Below are 23,302 nucleotides of genomic sequence, written 5' to 3'. Positions count from 1 at the left end.
TTGAAGTCATTGCTCTGCCTTTTATTGGGATATGTGACCTCTCTTCTTCAGTTTCTTTACATATGTAATGAAGAAGCTGAACTAGATAATCTTTAAAGTGCCTTCTAGTTTTAATATTCTGTGATTCTCTCAATTTGTTAACAATCTCTTATTAAGCAACCACTGTGTGCACTGTGCCACTCACTGGGCATTATATCATTTGATCACTTCTTTACAAGAATAATGTTTGTAAATCTGTTTGTTCCATTGGGGTTATGATGTATGCATTCATGTGCATTAAAGTATTGTTTTGTTTCTCATCTGTTTACAAGCTTAGTACAGTGATAGCTCTGTTTCTTTGAAGCTCATCTCTTCTGTGGGAAACAGGCTAAAACACTTTTGGCTTACAAAATACTTTGCTCTTTATTTCTATATCCTTAGGGAAAGATGGTCAAACATTGCTTGATGTCTTGGATGCATCTGGACTCTTAACTTCCATCTTAGAGCATTAGTAGGCTAAGGAACAGTTAGGTACTGGGGGAAAAGAAAAGGAAATGCCCATTTGTAGTCCTTTGCATTGATCAATAAATACAGATTCCCTCCGAGTCTTTATGTTCCCAAGGAGGATGTCTCATAAGTGTTTTCTATCAGGTTCTTGGAAGAACACCCCACTGAAGGAGTCCTTACCTTAGAAAACTAATTAGAAAATAGACACATGGAGGATTCTGAACCCCAGGGAAGTTTTCCATCTGGCTTGTAAGAAAAAAATACTATCTCCAAAGATGAATCCACAGGCTTCCTGCAGCTAGGTTAGTCAGTTTAATACCACAAAGGTTCCAGAACCTCTCTCAAATTCCTCAGGCCAGGTAAGGACCCTTTTATCTAAATTTTATATGTCACATAATACATTGGCACCATTGTTTGTATTCAATAAGAGCTTAATAAATTTTGATTGATTTTGATCTTGAACCCAGATATTCAGTTCTATGTTCTTCTAGTCAATAAAAATTAAGGATCCCCTATGGGCCATGAACAGTGCCAGGTGCTGGGAATAGTAACAAAAATAAATAAGTAAATCATCCCTTCCCCCAAAGAAATTATAATATATTGAGGAAAACAACAAATACACATATAAATATATTCAAGGCAAGGATAAGATAACTTGGAGGAGGAGAATAATTAGCTTCTGGGGATAGGATCAAAATATGAAGTGGAAGAGATTAATAATGTAGTGGGAAGGCCCAGGTATGCACCAAATGAGACCTTTCATCCCTACTATTCCTTTGAAAAGGTATGAATTACATAGATACAGTTATCCTTGTCCTTGAGTCTTCCCACTGATCAGGCCTTTGTTTTGACACTAACTGATGTTCAGCACTACTTCACTAACCCAAACTCTACCTTTGGATTTGGTCTTTAAAAGAATGTTATTATTGGACAGATAAATTTAATGAAGGGTTACACATAAATATGGAAATCATTCCTCAGAGGGAAATCTCACTCCAGGGAATAATAGGACTCCCCTGAAGACAAGGAACTGGTGATAGATGGGAAGACAAATCAATGGAGAGCTAAAGATATGAAAAGGGTGGGGGGAGTGTTTGTCACTAAATGGAGATGTAGAAGAAAAGGAACCATAATGAAACAGAGACCAAAAATGTGGAAGAAAAGTAAGCCCAGCAAAGAATGATGGTGTGAAGGAGAAAACCAGTACATTGTCCCTCAGTGGGGCCTTGTCATGGTATTGTAAGGCTATGTAGAGTAATGCTATTAGGACTGAAGTACTATACAGGTTCCTGGGGGAGAAGGGTATTTACCAAGTAAGAGTGTTGCCTAATTCCCTAGCAACCCTGAATTCTTTTCTCTGGTGGGGGTAGAAATAACACTGAGGGAAGTATTTAACTTCAGGACCTGGATAGATACCTGGAAAAGGTATGATCTATTATAGGGGAGAATTTTTCTACCTAATAATGGGCTTAGGTACAAGTCTTTTGTCTCTGCTGTCAGGTTTACCAAACCTATTCTATATTTGATATTTTGTTAGCCTGAGTGTTTGCATCAGAATTAGGAGTCTTCTGAGATACAAACAAAATTTGGATGTTCCCAGGAGAAACCTGAGTGGGGGCAATCTTAGTCAAGAAATGTGTGTGACTTCCAAATGGAATTATCTCATTCCAATGAGTTTAGAGTTGTGATTCTGAACAACTTATTATAATAAGAAACTTTCTATTTCAAAATATCCTAGAATTTTGTGCCTCTAATGCTGTCTACCCTACACCAATGCCCAGGGCTCCTGAGCCAGAAAATACACAGTCATTGGTTCAGTAAGTCAAAGAACAGAACTAGAATCACATGCTTTATAAGAAGAAATATATCAGAATGAGGGGCTTCCAGAGCTCAGGGTCAGAGTACAAAAGTAAACTCAGGATAACTAACATTTCAAGTCAAATCATAGGGAATGACGTGAACAGATAAATGAAAAAAAGCATTTGTAAGCTCTTTTACTATGTACCAAGCACTGTGCTAGTTGCTGTAGATACAAAGACAAAGCAAGACAGTTTCTTTCCTCAAGCAGCTTACATTCTAATAATGGGAGCTAGCGCATATAGAAGAACAGAGAGGGGGATTTGGGTTTGGAAAGTTACATGGGTGGTGATGGAGGGTGAAGTTCTGTGGGAACACACCAGATTGGTTTGATTATGGATCCCAAACTGGAAAGTTAGTGAGAAGACAGCTTAGAAGTGAAGTGAACCATGACTAAAGCTATGGCTAGAAGTATTGAGTGATTGAGGCAAATCCCAATCAGGACAGTGGGGCCACATGGTTGGAGTTGCATGAGCTGAAGGGTTAAATCCTCCAGGGCAAGTTTTCTGATCTGGTAGCTAGATTGCTCAAGAGAATATGGTTGTGGGGCTTGAAGGAAGTAGACAAGTGGTCTTGGAAGATTCCTTAAACAAAGTTCTCTTTGCCTTTCTTTCAATAAGCAATGGATTCCCACAGACCGTGAGTGGCCAGGATTTCACAAAATCATTGAATAGGGATAGAAGGGACCTTAGAAATCATGTAACAGGAACCCCCCACTCTACAGATGAGCAAAGTGAGGCCCCAAGAAACTTTCTCATCCAAGACAACTCTGAAGGACTTATAAAAAATGCAATCAATCTACAGAGAAAGAACTCATGGTATCTGAATACAGATTGAAGCATTTTTGTTTGTTTGTTATTTTATCTGAAGGTTAATTTTTGTCTGTTTTCCTTCACAACCTGGCTAATGTGGAAATGTTTTGCTGACTACTCATGTATAAATTATATTAAATTGTTTGAGTCTTGGGGGAGGGAGAGAGGAAGAGAATTTGAAACACAAAGTTTTTTTTTAAAATGATGTCAAATTTGTTTTTACGTGTAATTTGGGAAAATAAAAATTTCTAAACAAAAAAAGGAAACTTTCTCAAGACCCTTTAAGCAAATAAATTACAAAATTGGGAATAAAATGTACTCTGAAGTCCAAATCCCTTTTTTGTTCAATTATATCATAGTGATTTAAAGACACCTCTTTACCAGAGGAAGTGAAGAAGGTTCTGACAAGTCTTTCCCATTTCTTTACCTTTAAATTCATATAAAGTTTTCAGAAGCCCCTGATCTTCCTGAGTATTTTTTATTAAGAACTATAGCTATTATAGCAAGAATGTTCTTTGAGAACAGCTTTTGTTAACAAAAGGAAATTTTGTTTGGCTTCTAGGAAATTTTGAACTTTGAATGCATTTGTCCATATAAGCATTATGATATAAAGGTGGTTAGACTTTGGTAATCTATTTCAGTGTGTTCAGCTCCATTGTGGGTTTAAATGAGCTTTTGAGATGCTGGACTAACATTTTCCCCCATGTAAAGATATATTCCATGTTTCAACAAACAACATATGAAATACATTGGTAAGCTTGGAATTGCATGGATTTGGGGCTTTGCATTTATAATGGTTCTGTGGGGTTCCTAGGGCCCACAGTGCATGCACAGCACCTAACCCAACTCACCTGTTTAAAATGATAAGCAAAATATATACAGACACCTCACTTAGCAGGTAGTCAATAAACCAGCAAATTCAGCTATCAGGAGCACAGCCAAGAATCTAAGCAAAAGGTTTTTAAAGGGTCCCTAAAAAACTAAAATATAGTTTTTAAAATCCATATACTTAATTCAAAGAAGAGACCCCCAAGGTTCTGATTCAGAACTAGTTTACTTCAATTTGAGACATAGTATTAATACATGCCAACAGATCTAAAGCTGAGAAGTAAAATGTTTCTGTAGACAAACACACTGAAAACAGCAAGAAGGGTCAGCAGGATATCAAGAGAGGAGACAAAAACACTGAAAACCAGACCTTATGCTAAAGAAAAAAAAAGTTGAACAGCCTGAGGCCATTCAGCTTAGGGGCAAACAGCCCTATGGACTCCATTAGCCTCTGTTGGCCTCACTGAATTAGAAAAAAATACAAAAAGAGGGTCCTGTGACCTTGACCAAAGTATTCAATTTGAAGAAGACAAAGAAGCGTGTAATCTATTTTAGAAAAAATTCAATCAAAAGTAGCTAAAATTACCAAATTATGGTTGCTAAAGGAGTAAGTTCAGTAATCTGGAGAATTCACTTATGTGAAACAACTTAGTCCCTAAGATTGCTTGATCAATGAGGCATCGTGTACACGCATATAAAGGCAATTAATAAAAGCCACAAGTTGAGCATTTTTCTAAGCAGTAACTCCATTTTTAATTACTCAACAAATGATAACTTTCATTAGCAGTTGGAAGTCTTGCAGCGTTTCTTCAAGACCTCCAGGAGTTTAGCTAGTCACAGATGGAGGTACAAGAGCCTGCTTTTGTGACACCAGGGTCCTATCACAATCTAACCTTTGGACCAGACAAATCCAGGCCACACAGACCTGGACCTCCTTCCTCCGAGCCTCAGGACACAAAGAGGAATATTCTACCTTAATTAGATGCTGAAGATGAAGCTAACAGCTAGCATTTATATAGTGTTTTGAGGTTTGCAAAGTACTTTAAAGACATTATCCCCTTGATAATGTAATGGCAGGGGCAGCTAGGTGGTAGAGTGGATAGAACACCGGCCCTGGATCAGGAGGACCTGAGTTCAAATCTGGCCCTCAGACACTTGACACTAGCTATGTTACCTGGGCAAGTCACTTAAACCCCAATTTGCCTCACCCCAAAAAAAAAATAATAACATAATGACAATCCAGTGAGGTTGGTATTATTGTACTCCCATTTTACAGATGAAGAAATAGAGACTGGGGAAAGGTTATGTGACTTGCAAGGGCACACAGTTAGTAAGAAACTAACTCAGGACTCAAACACAGGATTTTTCATCTTGGTTCCACAATCACTATCTACCTAAGTCACCTGGTTAGGGATAATATGAGGAGAAAGATCCACAGGGTACTTATGAGGTTTAGATGCAATAATCTACGTAACGTATTTGCAAGCCTTAAAATGCCTTGACTGTCATTATTTTGTCCATTTTATGGATGAGGAAAGCAAGACCCAGTACCTTAAGTGATTTGTCTATGGGCATAGATCCAGCAAATAATAGAGTAAAAGGATTCCACATAGAACTTGTTGATTCCAAGTCCAATATATTATCTGCCACATATTTGATATTGGGAAAACCTGGGTTCAGATTTTGCTTCTGACACTTACTAGCTGTGTGACCTTAATCAAATCATTTCCCCTTTGCCTTTATTTCCTCATCTCTAAAACACAGATGACAATAACAGGTGAATCTATATCACAGTCTTTTGTTGTAAGGCTTGTGTGATAAGATCAGTCAAATTATATGCTGAATAAAGAGCAGTTTCTTGCAGCTGAAGGTCATAGTTACTCTTATGATAAGATGGTGATCAAGATGGTGCCAAGCTGTGTTGCTTCATTAAATAGCCCAGAGAAGTATGAGCTTGAGGTATCGTTATCCACTTTTTATAGATGAAGAAACTGAGTCTGAGAAAGGTTAGATGACTTGGCCTGGGGCACAGACAAACTAGGGGTGGAACTGGACATGGAATATATCTCCTAACTCTAAGACTGATGCTTTTTCAACTACACACTACCTTATATATGTGCCTAGAAACAGCTAAGGGGTACATTCTATAGAACCATGGGTCGGGGGTCAGGTACATTTGAGTTCAAATCCAGTCTTAGATCCTTACTAGTTGGCTACCATCTTAACCTCAGTGTTCTCAACCTTAAAATGGGGATAATAACAATACCTACTTCTCATGGGTGTTTTGAAGATCAGATTAGATAATATCTGTAAATCATTTAGCACCGAGCCTAGCACATAGTAAAGTACTTAATGAATATCGCTTTCCTTCTTTCCTTCTTTCCTTCCTTCCTTCCTTCCTTCCTTCCTTCCTTCCTTCCTTCCTTCCTTCCTTCCTTCCTTCCTTCCTTCCTTCCTTCCTTCCTTCCTTCTTTCCCACTTGAGAGATATAGGGGCCATGAGGTCTTATTCAATGTGAACTGGAAATATAGGATACTATTTTGTTTTTAAAAACCTCAATATATTTTAGTGTGGTTCTCAGTGTCATAAAATATAGAACAACATTGACTATATAGCAATTCCTCCCAACTTGTGTTAAGTAGTCTCACATTAGTAATTCTCTATTATACATATTGCCTTAATTGAGTAATAAAAACATGACGGGAGTATACTTCCAGGCTATTATTGCACATCTTGGGTGGTCCTATAAGGCAAGAGGCTTAAGGCCAAGTGGTTTTAATCACCTGAGAAGCATAGCTACCCTGGAGGAATTTATTAAGTGGTTTTATTTTTATTCATCAGAATCATTAAATAAAAGGGAAACCATTGGAGCCAGGAATTTTCTATGTAGTACTATAGCCTAATAAGTTGTTGATGAAACCCTTCCTGTTAACTTTTAACCTCAGAGCTTGGCATAGTGATTCATTTATTACAGGGTTGATACCATTAGCAGAATAATAGAATCTTGGAGTTCTGAGGGGCTTCAGTGTCCATCTTGCTCAATCTATACCTGAATAGGAGTCTCTGAACAGCTATTCTTTTCTTTTTTTTTTTTAAACAGGGCAACAAGGGTTAAGTGACTTGCCCAGGGTGACATAGCTAATAAGTGTTAAGTATCTGAGGTCAGATTTGAACTCAGGTCCTCCTGAATCCGGGACCAGTGCTTTATCCACTGTGCCACCTAGGTGTCCCTCTGAACAGCTATTCTTTTTTTTTTTTTTTTTGTGCGGGGCAATGGGAGTTAAGTGACTTGCCCAGGGTCACACAGCTGGTAAGTGTCAAGTGTCTGAGGCCAGATTTGAACCCAGGAACTCCTGAATCCAGAGCTGGTGCTTTATCCACTGTGCCACCTAACTGCCCCTGAACAGCTATTCTTAACAAGAGATTATCCATACTTTTCTTAGAGACAACCAGTAAAAGGGAAGTCCACTATTCCTCAAAGCAGAATATCCTACTTTTCAACATCTTTGATGGTTAGGAGACTTTTCCTCATATCAATCCAAAATATGCCTCTTTGTAACTCCCACCTGATGTTCTCAGTTCTATCCTCTTCGACCAAGTAGACCAATGATAATCCTTTTTCATTATATCAGCCATTCTTGACATTCATTCATTCATTCATTCATTCATCCATTTATCTATCTATCTATCTATCTATCTATCTATCTATCTATCTATCTATCTATCTATCTATCATTTGCTGGGCAATGTAAAGTTGCTATCTCGCTATACTTCTAAAATATCTAATGAGTGGTCGCCAATAAATTAGGAGCTTTAGCAAGAGTTTATACTTTTAAGTATTTATTAAAGAGCATTAGGATCTAATGATCAAAGAAAAAGGTAAAAATCTAACTATTTCTAAGAGACCCCATCTGACCTGCCATAGTGAGGTCAGGAACAAAAAGGATCCAATGCTTCCTTCTTCTTCCCAGAAGCCTCCTCTGAAACTGGAAACATCCCATCCACACGCGCACACAGCTCCAAGCTAATTGGCTGATAGCTTTGATTGACAGTACCCACGAACAAACGTCACTTCCTGATGCCAAGGAACTGACCTTCCAAACCACATGGCTTGCCCTCAGATGCCTTCTCCTCATTGTGGAGTTTTCCTACAGTAATTCTCCAACAGGTGGTATCACTCCAATTGTTACAGTCCCTGCTGTGCTTCAAGTGAAGAAACATGGTTTCCTCACATGAAGCAATAACATTACAGATGCTTATGACTAACTAAGTAAAGGAAATGAAAAGAGAGAAAAAGAAATTGAGTGACAAATTGACAAAGGCTAAAGGGGGCACTCCTCTATTAGCAGGTAGACATCACAAGTAGAAAAACTAGAGGGGGCACTCCCCTTTCGTAAGTGGACATTATAAACAGTGTATATAATGTGGAAAATAAAAACAGAGAAATGTCCATTTAAGTCTTTGGAAGTCTTTTCTCAGATGATTCTTGGGATGTCCTCTGGGTGTAGTCATGGAATGAAAGTCTTTTCAGGGGTTGATGTGTAGATGCTGGTAATCAGCCAGGAAAATTTCTTACAAAATTGAGCTTAACACAACTTTAAAATAGCTTTGTCAATAATCAAATAAAACAATGAGAGTTCTTTTTTTTTTTTTTTAATTTTTTAGTGAGGCAATTGGGGTTAAGTGACTTGCCCAGGGTCAAACAGCTAGTAAGTGTTAAGTGTCTGAGACCGGATTTGAACTCAGGTCCTCCTGACTCCAGGGCCAGTGCTCTATCCATGGCGACATCTAGCTGCCCCTACAATGAGAGTTCTTAAAAACATGTCTAAGGGAATTCAGAATCTTAGTTGTTACACAAGAAACATATAATAAAATCAAAATTGAAACATTCTCTAAAACTTAATATTACTACAGTCCTCTAAAACTTAATGTTACTATAGCAATCAGGATTAAGTGACTTGCCCATGGTCACACAGCTAGTAAGTGTCAAGTGACTGAGTCCAATTTGAATTCAAGACCTCCTGAGCCCAGGGCCAGTAATATACTGTGTCACCTAGCTCCCCCCTTACTAGCCATTCTTGCAGGATTATAATATGCATTTCATTTCAGTTCATATTTAATAACCAATAATTTCTTTTATTTATATATGTGGTTTAAAAAATTAGTTGGCCAATGAGTTCTCTATTCTTGGACTGGTCTGTTTGATTAATCATTTCCTTCCCTTCTTCATCAGAATCATTCATATTTGTTCCATTGGACTTTCATTCTGGATGATTTCTGTTTTGTTTTGTTTTGTTTTGTGAGGCAATTGGGGTTAAGTGACTTGCCTAGGGTCACACAGATAGTAAGTGTTAAGTGTCTGAGGCCGGATTTGAACTCAGGTCCTCCTAACTCCACGGTCTGTGCTCTATCCACTGCGCCACCTAGCTACCCCAATTCTGGATGATTTCTAATGCACCTTGCCTTGACTTCTACTAATAATAATCTTAGGACAAATATCCTACCTCTATCCTTCCACTGAACCTTTTGAAATCTGATCTCCTCAAATCCATGGTGCATGTCAATCTATGCCAAGATTTCTTCTTCATCTCTGTCACAAATTCTGAGACAGACTGCTCGCCACCCTCCTTCCTTTCTCCATGGTTCCTTAATTTCTATTTTAGTGCCTAATTCCTCTCATTGGTCAAAATTGCATCTAGAGAAGCAGTTTCCTAACACAAGAGGAAACAGTTTATGCATTCCTTAGGTGATATGGACCTGACTTCTGTAACCTCAATTCAATCCTCTAATTTTGATTGATGGCCATCTTGCAAAATATGACCAAAAGGGGTGGGAGTAAGGATCATTAGATTAGATGTATATTTCTCAGAAATAACTACAAAGAAAGTCACAGGAGAAAAACTGCTCAGAATTGTGACTTCATATTGCAGTTCATAGAGGTGAGCACTTTTAAAGGAGTTGCCCATTTTACCAAATAATACCTCCGGTATACTTGAGGTAAGGTCTCGTTGGGCCAATTCATGCTATTCCTTTTATAACAGATGTAGCTGTGATTCTCTCTTCACCTGGCACTTCCCAGGTAAGAGTCATTCTCCTTTCCAACCTGATCTTCAAAGGCCTCCCCACCACTTTTCAAGAAGCCTCTTAACTCCCAGTCTCTTCTCTTCCCCAGCCAATTCTTGAATGTTTTTAGGGGGGAGGTAGAAAGTGCTGCCCAGCAGCTCCAGAATAGCAATACTTTTGACCCCATTGCAAAGCTTCTCTCTAGCTGACACATTAGATCACAGAAAGAGTGAGATTTTTTTGTCCTGTCGGGAGGCCATTCATTCTTCTTTTCAGTTGTTAGCAGGTGTTGCCGAATGGATTCACACTCTCTGGGGAGACAGGTTGCGCATCAGTGTCAGGGTAAGAGATTTGTTTTGGGTTAACAGTGATAGCTTGACACCTACACATACTTCACTGCCATTTCCAGAATGTCCTGGCAATGCCAGATTTGCCAAAGACATTGGTAGGAACTTGGCTGGGGAGGAATGGAGACCCAGACCTTATCTATGCTCTATGCTCTGAGGGCTTTTGTACCTCAGTGACATCATAATGCAGAGGCAAATTTCATGCTAACATTGAAAAGCAAAAAATATATATTTTCTTCTCATTCTTAGTCTCCTTATGGTTTTGTGCTAATGATGCCAGACCAATTTTAACTGATTTGGACTTGCAGAGCCTTCCCATCACTACTATTTCTCACTCCCCTGCTACTGATTGCTCCAAACTGCTTCACTGGGTTTTAAGGAGTCCCTTCTGTTCTCATTTCAGTTCTATCTGACTGTTTCCTTGATATCCTAGTTTGGGGAATTAGGCAGAGAGGGGAAGAAGCAGCTCTGTTGATTATGCTTTGTGTTCTATTTGGGGGAAATCAAATGACCAAAGTATAAATTTGATTGTGAACCATCTTGAATTTTTTTCTAGGGTTGGCATGAAATTTGCCTCAGTGTTATGATGTTAAAGAGTTATAAAGGCAACTGAAAACCCCCAGAAACACTGAACAGCAGCAATTCATCAAGGAGGAATTGCATGAGAAAATCCAAAAGATTTCAATGAAATCTGCAAATATGGTTATAGCACAATCACCTTTTCCATGCATGAGTCAGGAACAAATCCCTATAAAAGCTAACTTATTCTTGGAAAGAGAACCCCAAATTCAATCAGTAAGCACATTCCCCCTAGAAAACCTAATGGTTTCCAAAAACAATTTTTCGGTCCTTAAACTAAGTTTTCATTATAAATATTGAAAAAATAGGAAGCTAAGAAGGTATTATTATCTTTTCAAACAGACTCTAGAAGCATCAAAACATGCCAAAGCTTATAGATTTCATCAGGGATGCATGTTATTTAGCAGCTCATATTTGAAAAGCCATATTTAATCTGAGAAGTCATGTTCCCTAATGGATAGAGTGATGCCCTTGAATTCAGGAAGACTTAGGGTCATTACCTTCTCTGACAACAGTTTTGTGACCCTTGACAGCCCATTTAACTTTTGTGGACCTCAAACAACTCCACTAAGCTACAGGTGGGCTGCAATCTGCATTGGTGAAAGGTATACCACACAGTGACAAAAACATACATTTAATGTGTAAGACGGTCAAAAACAAAAGAAAGAAACAAAGCTATTATGTGTTGCCCAGGGAAAGGGGATGAGGAAGCATCGTTGTTTCTCAAAATTTCATGGGTAGTACAGTGGTCACTGTTTTCAGAAAAAAGCCTTTTAGAATTATGTAGCCCTGGGCAGCTAGATGGCACAGTGGATAAAGCACTGGCCCTGGATTCAGGAGGACCTGAGTTCAAATCTGGCCTCAGACACTTGACACTTGCTAGCTGTGTGACCCTGGGCAAGTCACTTAACCGTCATTGCCCTGCAAAAAAAAAAAAAAAAGGAAAAAAAAAATTATGTAGCCCACAAGGTCATTGCAATTTTACATAGACTGGAGGGGCTACTGAGATGAGGGTAAAAGAGTTTTCTTATTAAGGCAAAATGGCAGGGAAAGGAAAAAGTATTTATATAGTGCCTACTATGTGCCAAGCACTGTGCTAAACATTTTATACAAATATCATCTCATTTAATCCTCACAACAACCCTGCAAAGTAGGTACTGTTATCCCAATTTTGCTCTTGAAGGAACTGGGGCAAACAGAGATAAAGTGACTTTTCCAGGGTCACACAGCTAGGTAAGTGTCTGAGGACAGATCTGTACTCATGTCTTCCAGACTCCAGGCTCCAGGTCTCTATCCACCATGGCACTTAACTGTCTAAGATGTACATTAATTCCTTTTCCGTTTGAGGAATTTGCCTAAAAGGGGTTAGGACTAGGGAATTTATCCCAGTCAGTAGGTATTAATAAATTTGAAAATGGATCTATGACCATAAGTTAGGGAATGGTTAGGGGAGAACAGTTCAACTCAGGTCAGAGTCAAGGAGAACTAAATACAGTCCAAAAATGATAAGAAGAGCAGAGAAGAATGACAGAATTCTAAGAAGAGCTCCAAAGGCAGAACCAATCTCAAGATAAGCTTTTGTGCTTCTTAATTCAGTTTGGTGAAGTTGAATGATACTTAATAACACCTGAATGAGAAGACTACAGGAACCTTGATAGTTATTAAGCGATTGTGGAGAACAAGCATCCTGGACAGCTACCGGATGAGTACAGCACTTCCAGTAATCAGAAGAATGAGTTGTGAGCATTGCTGAAGATAGTACTTCAGATGGGGAGTATAGATGAAGATGAAAATCTAGTAGCTTCTCCTTGGCAATGAAGACATGCATTAATTAACCAATCCAGAGGGTGGTAAAGAAGTTGGTAAAAGAGCTATAACTACACCATACTTAGTGGATTTTTTTTTGCAACATATTTGTTGGTCTTGAATGTGCCCAAGTTGCTGACCGACTGAAACAGAGAGTAATGCTTGACAGAGAGCAGCACCAGGCATAATGGGAGTAGGTCCAACAGAGAGCAGCTCAATCACATTAGTATAAGACATCAGCAGCTTGCAGCTGTGAGTTGGCTTTTCATGCATGTGCCCTCTTTAGGCATTTTCCCTGAACATGTTATGCCTCATGTGCAGATGCTGTGTTTCTTCTATGCAGAATGCCTACACAATTCTTATGAAGTTTCACTCTTAATTTTAAATGTGTATACCCAGAAACATATGCTCAAAATTCATGAGGGAAATGTTACCTTATTTCTTTATTTACATTTCTTGTTAATTGAAATACTATCTGTGTGCAGCTAGATGGTGCAGTGGTTAAAGCACTGGCCCTGGATTCAGGAGTACCTGGGTTCAAATCCAGCCTCAGACACTTGACACTTACTAGCTGTGTGTCCCTGGGCAAGTCACTTAACCCCCATTGCCCCACAAAAAACAAAACAAAACAAAAACAAAATACTATCTGTTATAAACCAAGTTGACTTTCTGTGTTACTGGTTAAAAAAATAATTAAAATAAGATGCAGCCATAGGAGCTTGTCAGCCAAGGTTTGGAGAATGAATATTATGACCTACAAACAAGCTAGAACCTGAAATAGCTAACAAGGGATCCAGATTGAAAGGGCTCAAAAGTGCCATGATTATAACAGAAGAATTTTGATTTACACAAAAGTTTCATATATGTACATACATTCATGTATATATATATGCATGTGTGTATACACACATACACAAACACCAGAAGTTATGCATATAGCCAAATAAGACTGAATTAATTTATTTGGCCCAACCTATTCAGCAGTATCTCTAAAAATTGATACTCTCTGATAAATCAGTTCTGTTACTTACATTTTGAAAATGCCTTCTTAGAAATTGACCATAATTTCATTCTATCACCTCATATTTAGGAATAATTGAGGAGAAATATCATGTTTTTTTCTATTAATGCCAAGACACATTGAAAATCCCCAATTATCTTTCTTACTAGGAGGGCTTGGGAAAAAGGAAGAAGGAAGAAGGGATGGAGGAAGGACTTAAGGGAGTGAAAATTTATATATAAGTTCTGAACAGAGCTAAGCATGTGAAGTGTATTCATGTCGTGATCTTTTGTGTATGTGTAGTTTGTGTGCTTCTAGATCGAAACTCATTACCAATGGGGAGGTGTATCTATAGAGCAAACAAATGTGACAAAATTGCCAGAGAACATAACTGACTGGGAAGAGAAGAGGAATAAAAGGGGGAAAAAGCATGAGCAAAATCTTAAAAATATAAATCTGGCAGTAAAACAACCTTATTTTTTTTAAATAAGAAAACCTTTCCCAATTTTAATTAATGTGTTTGGAATGAACTGTGGAAGACAACCACAAGGACTGGTACCATGAACATATGCAAATACACAAACAGCATTTGTGAAGAATAAATCTTGTGAGTTTCAACTTTAGGACACGAAGGAGTTGGAATCCAGAGTCATCTAGGTCAGAGGTGTCAAACATGTGACCAAATGTGGCCCAGAACATGCCTGAGTACAGCCTGAATCAGTTTCAAATATGATTCTTAACTGTTTTAATGTGTTGGTGTATTAGTAAAAAAATAAAAGAAATAGACATGTATTTTTCTAGATGAACATTTTGCCCACAGATATCCTAATGTATGGTTTAGTAGCCCCTGTTTCTATTCAACATCAATGATGTAGGCCAATCCCTACTTGCAATGTGAATCCCTCTTAAAAGAGCTGTTTTAATTTTTTGAGCTCACACAATCTGGAGAATTGCTAAGATGTCTTGCCAAGGTCAAAGAATCATAAAATATCCCGGAAGAAACCAAATGGATCATCTTGTCCAAATGCCAGTTTTCATAGAAAGGACACTGCAAAGAGATTAAATGACTTGGCTCATGTCTCGTGACTTATTAAAGAGGGAACCAGGATCAGAATCCAAGTCTCCTGAATCCAGTCCAGTGATCTTCTCACTACATATCAAGCTGCTTGAGTTTTTAATGAGTCAATTAAAATAATGTGAAATGAATATGAATTATCTTCATATCAACGGATGTTTCTAACATGTTTTAAAACTGGAAGTTCTTTTGAGTGTCTTAGAGAATTATGAGCTAGAAAGAACCCTTCATATCATATGGTCCAACTCTTTCATTTTTCAGGGGAATGACATTGTAACATAGAGAGGCTGTCACTTTCTCATGGTCAACTAGATAGTAAGCATTAGGGTAGGGAACTGAACCCAGGTCTTCAAGCTCCGAATCCTATGAGTCATTATATATGTTTAGCTCAAATGTATTCAGAGAGAATACAAAAGAATTTGGAAGATTTGAAAAGCCCATATCCAATACAAGAATCTATGTGGCATAAGAAATAGAGAACAAGGAGATTTGTTAGTTCAAATTCTCCTTCCCATACTTACTAGCTGTGCAACTCCTGGCAAGCTATTTAACCTTGCAAAGAAAGGCTTGCCCCTGGTAGATTGACCACTGTGAGGAGGTATTTGGACTAGTAGTCCATAAAACAACAATGATAAAAAGTACAAAATGACCCTATCCTTTCTGTTCTTTTCTCTTCTTCATTTTTGTTGTCGTCATTGTCGTTTTGCAATGATAATGGGAACAGCAGAAAAGGAGTCTTTACATGCTAAGAATCAGTTTTTAGAACATCTGCCCAAGTAATATCAAGACAAGGAGAAAAATTCTTCCAGAATGTTCAGTGCAGCCCTTTCTCAAGAGATATGTAGGGGAAGCTAGGTGGCACAGTGGATAAAGCACCGGCCCTGGATTCAGGAGGATCTGAGTTCAAATCCGGCCTCAGACACTTGACACTTACTAGCTTGTGTGACCCTGGGCAACTCGCTTAACCCCAATTGCCTCACCAAAAAAAAAGAGGTATGGGAGAAAGTACATAGGTGAGTCATAAAGGATAAGAAGGTATGCTTGGTTGTGTTTTATATGATTGAAAGGGAGTATCTATAAAGTCCTAGTTCCATTGAAGTATAAGGATAAACTATAGATCAACCACTATCTAATGATTACAAATCATACTATGAATCACAGAATACCACTGTCTCTGAAGAGTTAAAAATACATGTCATCCAGATGGCAATAAAGGGGCCCAAGGTGGGTTTCAGCAGGTTACAGTACATGTCAAAAAACTACAGAGAATCAGATGAAAAAATGAAATCAAAGAAATGTGTGCTTGCAACAAAAGCTGGATGGACCATTTAATGATGGATGGCTGAAGACCTAATACCATGTACTCTACTGGTATCATTAAGATGGCAAAAGAAAGTGGGGGAAGACCCTTATCTTATCAGTGGATCCTATATGGGAAACTTAGAAAAGATGGGCAAAAATCACACAGGATGTTCAAAAATTGCACGGGATGTTTCTTTCAGTGCATATCCCAAGCCAGCCATTCTTTCTTGTTTTTTGTTTTGTTTTGTTCTTTTGGTGAGGCAATTGGGGTTAAGTGACTTGCCCAGGGTCACACAGCTAGTAAGTGCCAAGTATCTGAGGCCAGGTTTGAACTCAGGTCCTCCTGACTCCAGGGCCAGTGCTCTATCCACTATGCCACCTAGCTGCCCTGTATCATTCTTTCTTAGGAATTCCTAGTAATGGCTTAAGGTCTTCACTAGAGTAACCACTTACCTTAGTGCAACCTATGACTCCACGAACATTAAGTCTCCAAATACAAACCCATTCAAAAGTCCTTCTTTGTCTGAAATGTTACTCTCTGATAAAGGATGTCATTTTCCAGGAGACAACAAAGGAGTATTTCCCATTAGAATATTAGAGATGCATTACCCTCAGGGAATAGGATGGTCCAAATGTGGGACAAATAGTAGGCTATTTATTAATTTAGACCCCAGTGAGAACTTCAAATTGAAACAGTCTTTTAGTTGAGCTCCTAAGACAAATTGCCTCCTTTATTGGACTTTCTGATGAAATTTTGTAATAAATTACACTAGACTATAAACTTCATTTGTTCTAAGGTGCAGAGTGATTTGCTATAATAACTGTTATCCATTTGCTGGACATTTGAGGGTTTTTTTTTTAAACATGATTGCTTTTGCCATTGTATGAATAGCCCTGGAATGATGTGGGTTGTTTTCATCCTGTACTAGTATCCACCTGTTAACAAATGCAAGCCAGTCTTGATGTGTTTGTGGCAACTCTCCTATAAAGAGGGTGTTTCTTTCATCATCTCTAGTAAAGAATGCACTAGTTCCTAAGTCTCCAAGGGGAATTCGCATGGACGGTGTATTATGGACAAAACAACAACAATAAAACAAATATAGTAGGGTAGGTAATATGTTGCTTATTTTCTGTAGTAATTTCAAATGAAACAAAACAACTCTCACTCCCCTCGCAATCAGAACCATTTGACAAAGTAAATTAAGAACCTGGGACCAAATTATTCTCCTATGCAAATTGGAAATCCCCCATGGAATCACTCAAGATGAGAATCTAAAGTTGCTGATTCTTTCAAGCTCTCCTAAGAAAGGAACTCTTTTCTCAGATTCTGATGCCTCTTTGTCCATCCATCTTTAAAATACCCATGGAATGATTCTGTTGTACCTTCAGAAATGAAATTCATAGGCATGGATTTTCTCACACGGCAACTTTATATACAAAGATGAGAATAGCAGAAAGGTCATTTCCAAAGAAAGTGACATTTATTCTGCATTCACTGAAAAGCCAAAAGAGTTTTCTCATTCACCCATACCAACTGAGCCCTGCTGTCTCCTTCGGAAGAGGTGAAAAAGATTTTTCTTCTATCTGCTCTTTCATCTACCGTTCAGGCTCAAGACCTATTCAGGCAAAATGGTTTCTTTCAAGGGTGAGCCTGCTGGTCTCATCAGAGTCTGTTTTTGTCTTTGCTTCAAGTTTGTTTGCCAGGCTTTATTTACTTCATTTAAGACCAGTAAGAAAATACCCTCCCTCTCCTGAAATTTCCAAATTAGTTTCATACGGATGTTACCCTCCACTGCCTTCAGTTATAAGGTGATGCATTAGCTATGCATATTGTATATATGCATATGAAGCAGATCTTTTTGTAAGACAGGCAGCCAACCCTCAGTGATTGGTACTAATGGGGGGCAAGGATAAAGGAGGCAAATAGAATCCATAAATAATGCCCAAATCTCATTTTAGCCAAGATTTCGGATCTCCTCCTCAACAACATCTTTCCCTAGTAGCAAAAGAGATTGATTGAAGCATTATCTCTTTTCCCAACTGCTAGTTCCTTCCACTCTGGGATTACTTCTCATCTACTCTGTAGACATCTTGTATGCACCTAATTATTTATATGTTGTTCTTCCCATTAAAATGTAAGCTCCTGGAGGGTAGGTACTGTTTTACCTTTCTTTGTATCTGCAGCACTTAGCATAGTGCTTGACAGGTATGCTTGTTCCTTGACTTACTAAATAACCTTATCCCACCCCTTTTCCTTCACCTTTTGGGAAAAGATCCTAATGCAAAGGGAAATGGTCTAAAGGAGACTAGCAGGAGAGGTAAGACAAGTGAACTGAACAATAGAATTAAGTATAGAATGACTTTACATATATATGCATATCAATGTCTAATGGCAGCCATGGGGGGGGAGGGAAGAAAAAAAGGAAAAAAAGAAAAAATTGACATGCTACTTTTATGATATATTAAATGCAATAATAAGTTGTACATAACAGATTACCAGTTTCATGTACAATCATTTTTAATTATGCTATGGAAATACTTGTTTTATCCCATAAATTAAAAATTAAGAAATATTTTTTTTAAAAAGTGTGCAATTTCTGTAATATTCAGGTCCTTTTAATTAGTCCCTAATTAAGCAGATGTCTGTTGCCTCACTTGAATGTAGAACTGAAATTAAACTACCATGTTATATTATTTATTATTTGTTTTTTATTTTCTTTGTGAGGCAATGAGGGTAAAGTGACTTGTCCAGGGTCACACAGCTAATAAGTGTCAAGTTTCTGAGGCCATATTTAAACTCAGGTCCTCCTGACTCCAGGACTGGTGCTTTATCCACTGCACCACCTAGTTGCCTCTTCTTTTTGTTGTTGTTGTTGTTGTTGTTTTTGGTTTTGTTTTTTTTTTTTTTTGGTAGGGCAACAGGGGTTAAGTGACTTGCCCAGGGTCACACAGCTAGTAAGTGTCAAGTGTCTGAGGCCAGATTCGAACTCAGGTCTTCCTGAATCCAGGTCAAGTGCTTTGTCCACTGCGCCACCTAGCTGCTCCCCTTCTTTTGTTTTTGTTTTGTTTTTGTTTTTTTATGTTTTGGTGAGGCAATTGGGGTTAAGTGACTTGCCCAGGGTCACACAGCTATTAAGTGTAAGGGTCTGAGACTGGATTTGAACTCAGGTCCTCCTGAATCCAGGGCCAGTGCTCTATCCAGTGCGCCACCTAGCTGCCCCATTTTTTGTTTGTTGTTTGTTTTTTTGTTTTGGACCCTTCTTTTGTTTTTAAGAAAGGGTATAATTTCAGCCCGATGTAAGCCTTGGGATACTTCCTTAAATGCCTCATTTTTCTTCTCTTAAAGTTCTGAGAAGGTGTGGGATGTGGTAGAAAGAATATTGGTTCTAGGGCTAGTTTGAACCAATTGTAGTATGTTAATCAAATCAGCTCACTTATTTTTGAGAATCACAACATGGTATAATAAAGATATCTCTGCTCTCAAAGCTAGGAGAGACCTATGTTAAAGTCTTGTCTCAGACTTATGTTATCTATGAAACTTAACCTCTAACAACTTTAGGCAACTCTCTTAAGAAGCTAAGTTGCAAAGCAGGTACTGAGCTGTGGTGGTGGAGGGGCTTTGCTAAGCTGGAAATTATCACCAATGAAAGTGAATGGTTCTTATTTTTCTAATGTTTCCTCCTTTCAAAATGAGGGGTTTGGTGTCTCTGCTAAAGACCTAATTTCTCAAATATATAGAGTACTGAGTTAAAATTTGTAAGAATACAAGTCCTTCCCCAAAGGATATGAACAGGCAATTTTCAGGTGAAGAAATCAAGTCTATCTATGGTCATATGGACATCCCATAAATTTCCAGTTCTTTTCCACTACAAAAGAGCTGCTATAAATTTTTTTTTGTACAAATAGATCTTTTTACTTTTCCTTTTTTAAATCTCTTTGGAGTGGCTTTATATTGGGAATGGCTAAACAAGTTATGCTATATCATTATAATGGAATAATAGGGTGGTATAAGAAATAATGAAAGGGATGGTGTCAGAAAAACCTGGAAAGACTTACATGAACTGGTACACAGTGAAGTGAGCAGAACCAAGAGAACATTGCATATAGTAATAGCAATATTGTATGATGATGAACTATGAATGACTTAGCTATTCACGGAAATACAATGATCCAGGGCAATTCCCAAGCACTCCTGATGAAAAATGCTATCCCCTTCCAGAGAAAGAACTGATGAACACTGAATGCAGATTGAAGCATACTATTTTTCACATTCTTAATTTTTCTGTGGTTTTCTCTGTTCTTTTACACTATGATTAATGTGGAAATACATTTTGCATAATTGCACATGTATAACCTATATCAAATTGCTTGCAGTTTCAGGAAAGGGTGTATGGGAGGGAGGGAGGGAGGGAGGGAAGGAGAGAATTTGAAACTCAAAATGTAAAAAACAAAATGAATGAAAATTAGAGACTTGGGATAATTTTTAAGGTCTCTTTTAGCTCTGAGGGTGTCCAATTCATATGTTCCCTTTAGCTTCTATGGCCAGTAAATGTGTCCTATAAATGAACCAGTTAAGTACAAGAAATACAATCATGGATCTTAGAAATCATCTCAATTAGGGGTTCTTAACCCTTTGTTCAGGGACCCCTTTTGGTGTCTGGTGAAGCCCAAGGACCCCTTCTCGAAATAACATTTTTTAAATCATTGAAGGAAATGCTAAATTTCAGTTAGAATTAGTGAAAATAAAGATGGCATTTTTTCCCCATCCAGGTTCGCAGATCCCACGTAATTTGTGCACTTTCATGGGGGTTTGTATAGCCCAGATTAAGAGTCACTAATCTAAACCTATCTCCTCCCTAATACAGGAATCCCATCTATAACTTCACCACTATATGATCATGAATCTTCTGTAAAAATACTAATGGGGATAGAGATCACATAGTTTGGGAAGTCACCACATTCTATCCTGGGAATTGCTTTCCCTCTAACTTCAATTTAATTGGTCCTTGTTCTAATATCTGGAGTTCCTTTTTTTTCCAATGTGAAAATGTTGCCAAGAAACCTTTTCCCATTAAAGGCTCATGTCCAAATCCCTGCCCTCAGTTGCCTAGCTGCAGAACTAGATCCTAGAATAATGTTTCCTCTATCGTGAATGTATGGAGAAGGAACTATTTCACCAGGTGAATTTTCATCAGACATTTGCTGATCCCTCACCCTGCTCCCATAAATCACCCCTCCCTCTGTATCCTTAAAATCCACAGAGACAAATGTTAACAAATTGTACATATCTATTAGATTTTAATTTTATTGTGTTCTTATAGATCTATAAATACAGACATGTGTGTATGTATGTATGTATATATAGTATATGTTCCCATATTTTGCTTTTGGATCTTTCTACATTCATATGATTTGGGATAAAATACTGTAGAGGAAAGGGCATCAGATTATAAATCTATTGGAGTAAAAAATGGAGACTTTCAAGGGTACTGCGTCCCAGCTGCTACTGTGCTCCCCTCCCTAAGACCCACGGAGCTTTCAAGTCAGCTCCTAACAATGGACTGCAGTAAGTTCTTTATTATCTGGCTACAAAACGATATGTTTCTCAGATGAAGGATTCTTCAACTCCCTCCACTTTCAGAGGATTCCTAAAGAATTGCCATGATTTTCCACATCCAGGCTTCTTAAAAATGACCTTCTAGTTGGAGAGTCACATCTCAGAGCTGTGCAGTAATAGATAAGCAGACATAGCTCTGAGTTCCATGATCATCAAAAACTGCATCTTCTAGTCAATCTCTTGCTCTAGGGAGACTGACTCCACCACTGTCAGGCCACTGGAAACACCCAGATAAGAATACCCAGATGCATGGTGTCTTGCCCACCCATCTGCTTTCCTGTGAGTGAGCATCCAGAAATTCACTTCTGGGAGAAGAGTTACACCCTTAAGTCCAGAAGTTCACTTGAGGCTCAAGCTCCTTGTTCACACACAAGGCAACTGGGTGGTTGCCAGTCCTACAATCCATAATTGAGAGTAATTCTATTTCCTTTTCCTTAAGGGGCACAGCTGAAACTTGGTTTTCTAATTCAAACGGAACTACAGTTACCTGATACGTAATTCAACTGTTCCCTACAGCTCTATAGGGTTCCTTTAACTATTGTTCTAATACCAGGACAGTGAAGTTGTTTAGAAGGCTTCTGGTGGTAGCTCAGGAAAACACCCTAAAGGATGTTAGGAGTTTAGACTGACCGGTAGTTGGGTAGCGAGGTTCAAGGTTGGGGGTGGCGGGAGAGAACAGAGGAGATGTTCCTTACTCAGGAAGAGTAGGAGGTCTGGGATAATAAACTCCTTTTGGTCAAGGACCATATTAGTTCTAAGTGTCATATCTTGGTTCTACCACCTACTCATGTCTGTTGATATGATCCAATACATAAGCATTCACTAGGCACCTATTACATGCTAAGCCTTAGGAACAGAAAGACAAAACTGCTTAATAAATATTTGTTGAATGGAATTTACAAAGATAACATAGCATCAGGATATGCTGTAGGCAGGGTAAATAGGGCAACAGTCAGAAGGTTAAGAGCCACATAATTGTAGTCAGGTAAGCAGGTGTGGTACTGCTGTGCTCAGTGCTATTTGAGGTCAATGACAACTGCTGGAAATTCTTTTAGGGAGTTTCACGGAGAATTTAAACTATGTCATTGGGCACCCAGATGCTTCCAGATAGATCTTTGGCAAAAATGACTTGCCCCAGTATGAAAGGGATCATATCTTGTGAAGGACCTTAGATTTTGATAGAGCCATATCTTCAGTTTTCTCAATAACAAATGTATGGTGTTTGTATGGTGGTATCCTCAGGGCAGGCAAGTAACTCCCCAAATGTCTGACCCCACTCAGTTTCCTTAAACCTCCCATTATTGAGTTTAAGTGGGGGAATTGAGGCAGACAGCATGCCCTGGTGCCTAAGATCCCTCTATTTATCTCAAAATGTGTACTTCCAGGACAGTAGAAATACTCATTTTCAAATATAAGTACAAAATCATTATTCTTTTTAAACCTACCACTATGGGTTTTCTGGGTAACTTCTCTCTACTACAGTCAATAATTAATGAAGAAGAACTGGTTATCCTTCACTTTGGTTGTTTG

Source organism: Dromiciops gliroides, chromosome 6 (genome assembly GCF_019393635.1).
Source record: "Dromiciops gliroides isolate mDroGli1 chromosome 6, mDroGli1.pri, whole genome shotgun sequence".
Classification (NCBI taxonomy): domain Eukaryota; kingdom Metazoa; phylum Chordata; class Mammalia; order Microbiotheria; family Microbiotheriidae; genus Dromiciops; species Dromiciops gliroides.
Note: the sequence above shows the minus strand (reverse complement) of the source record.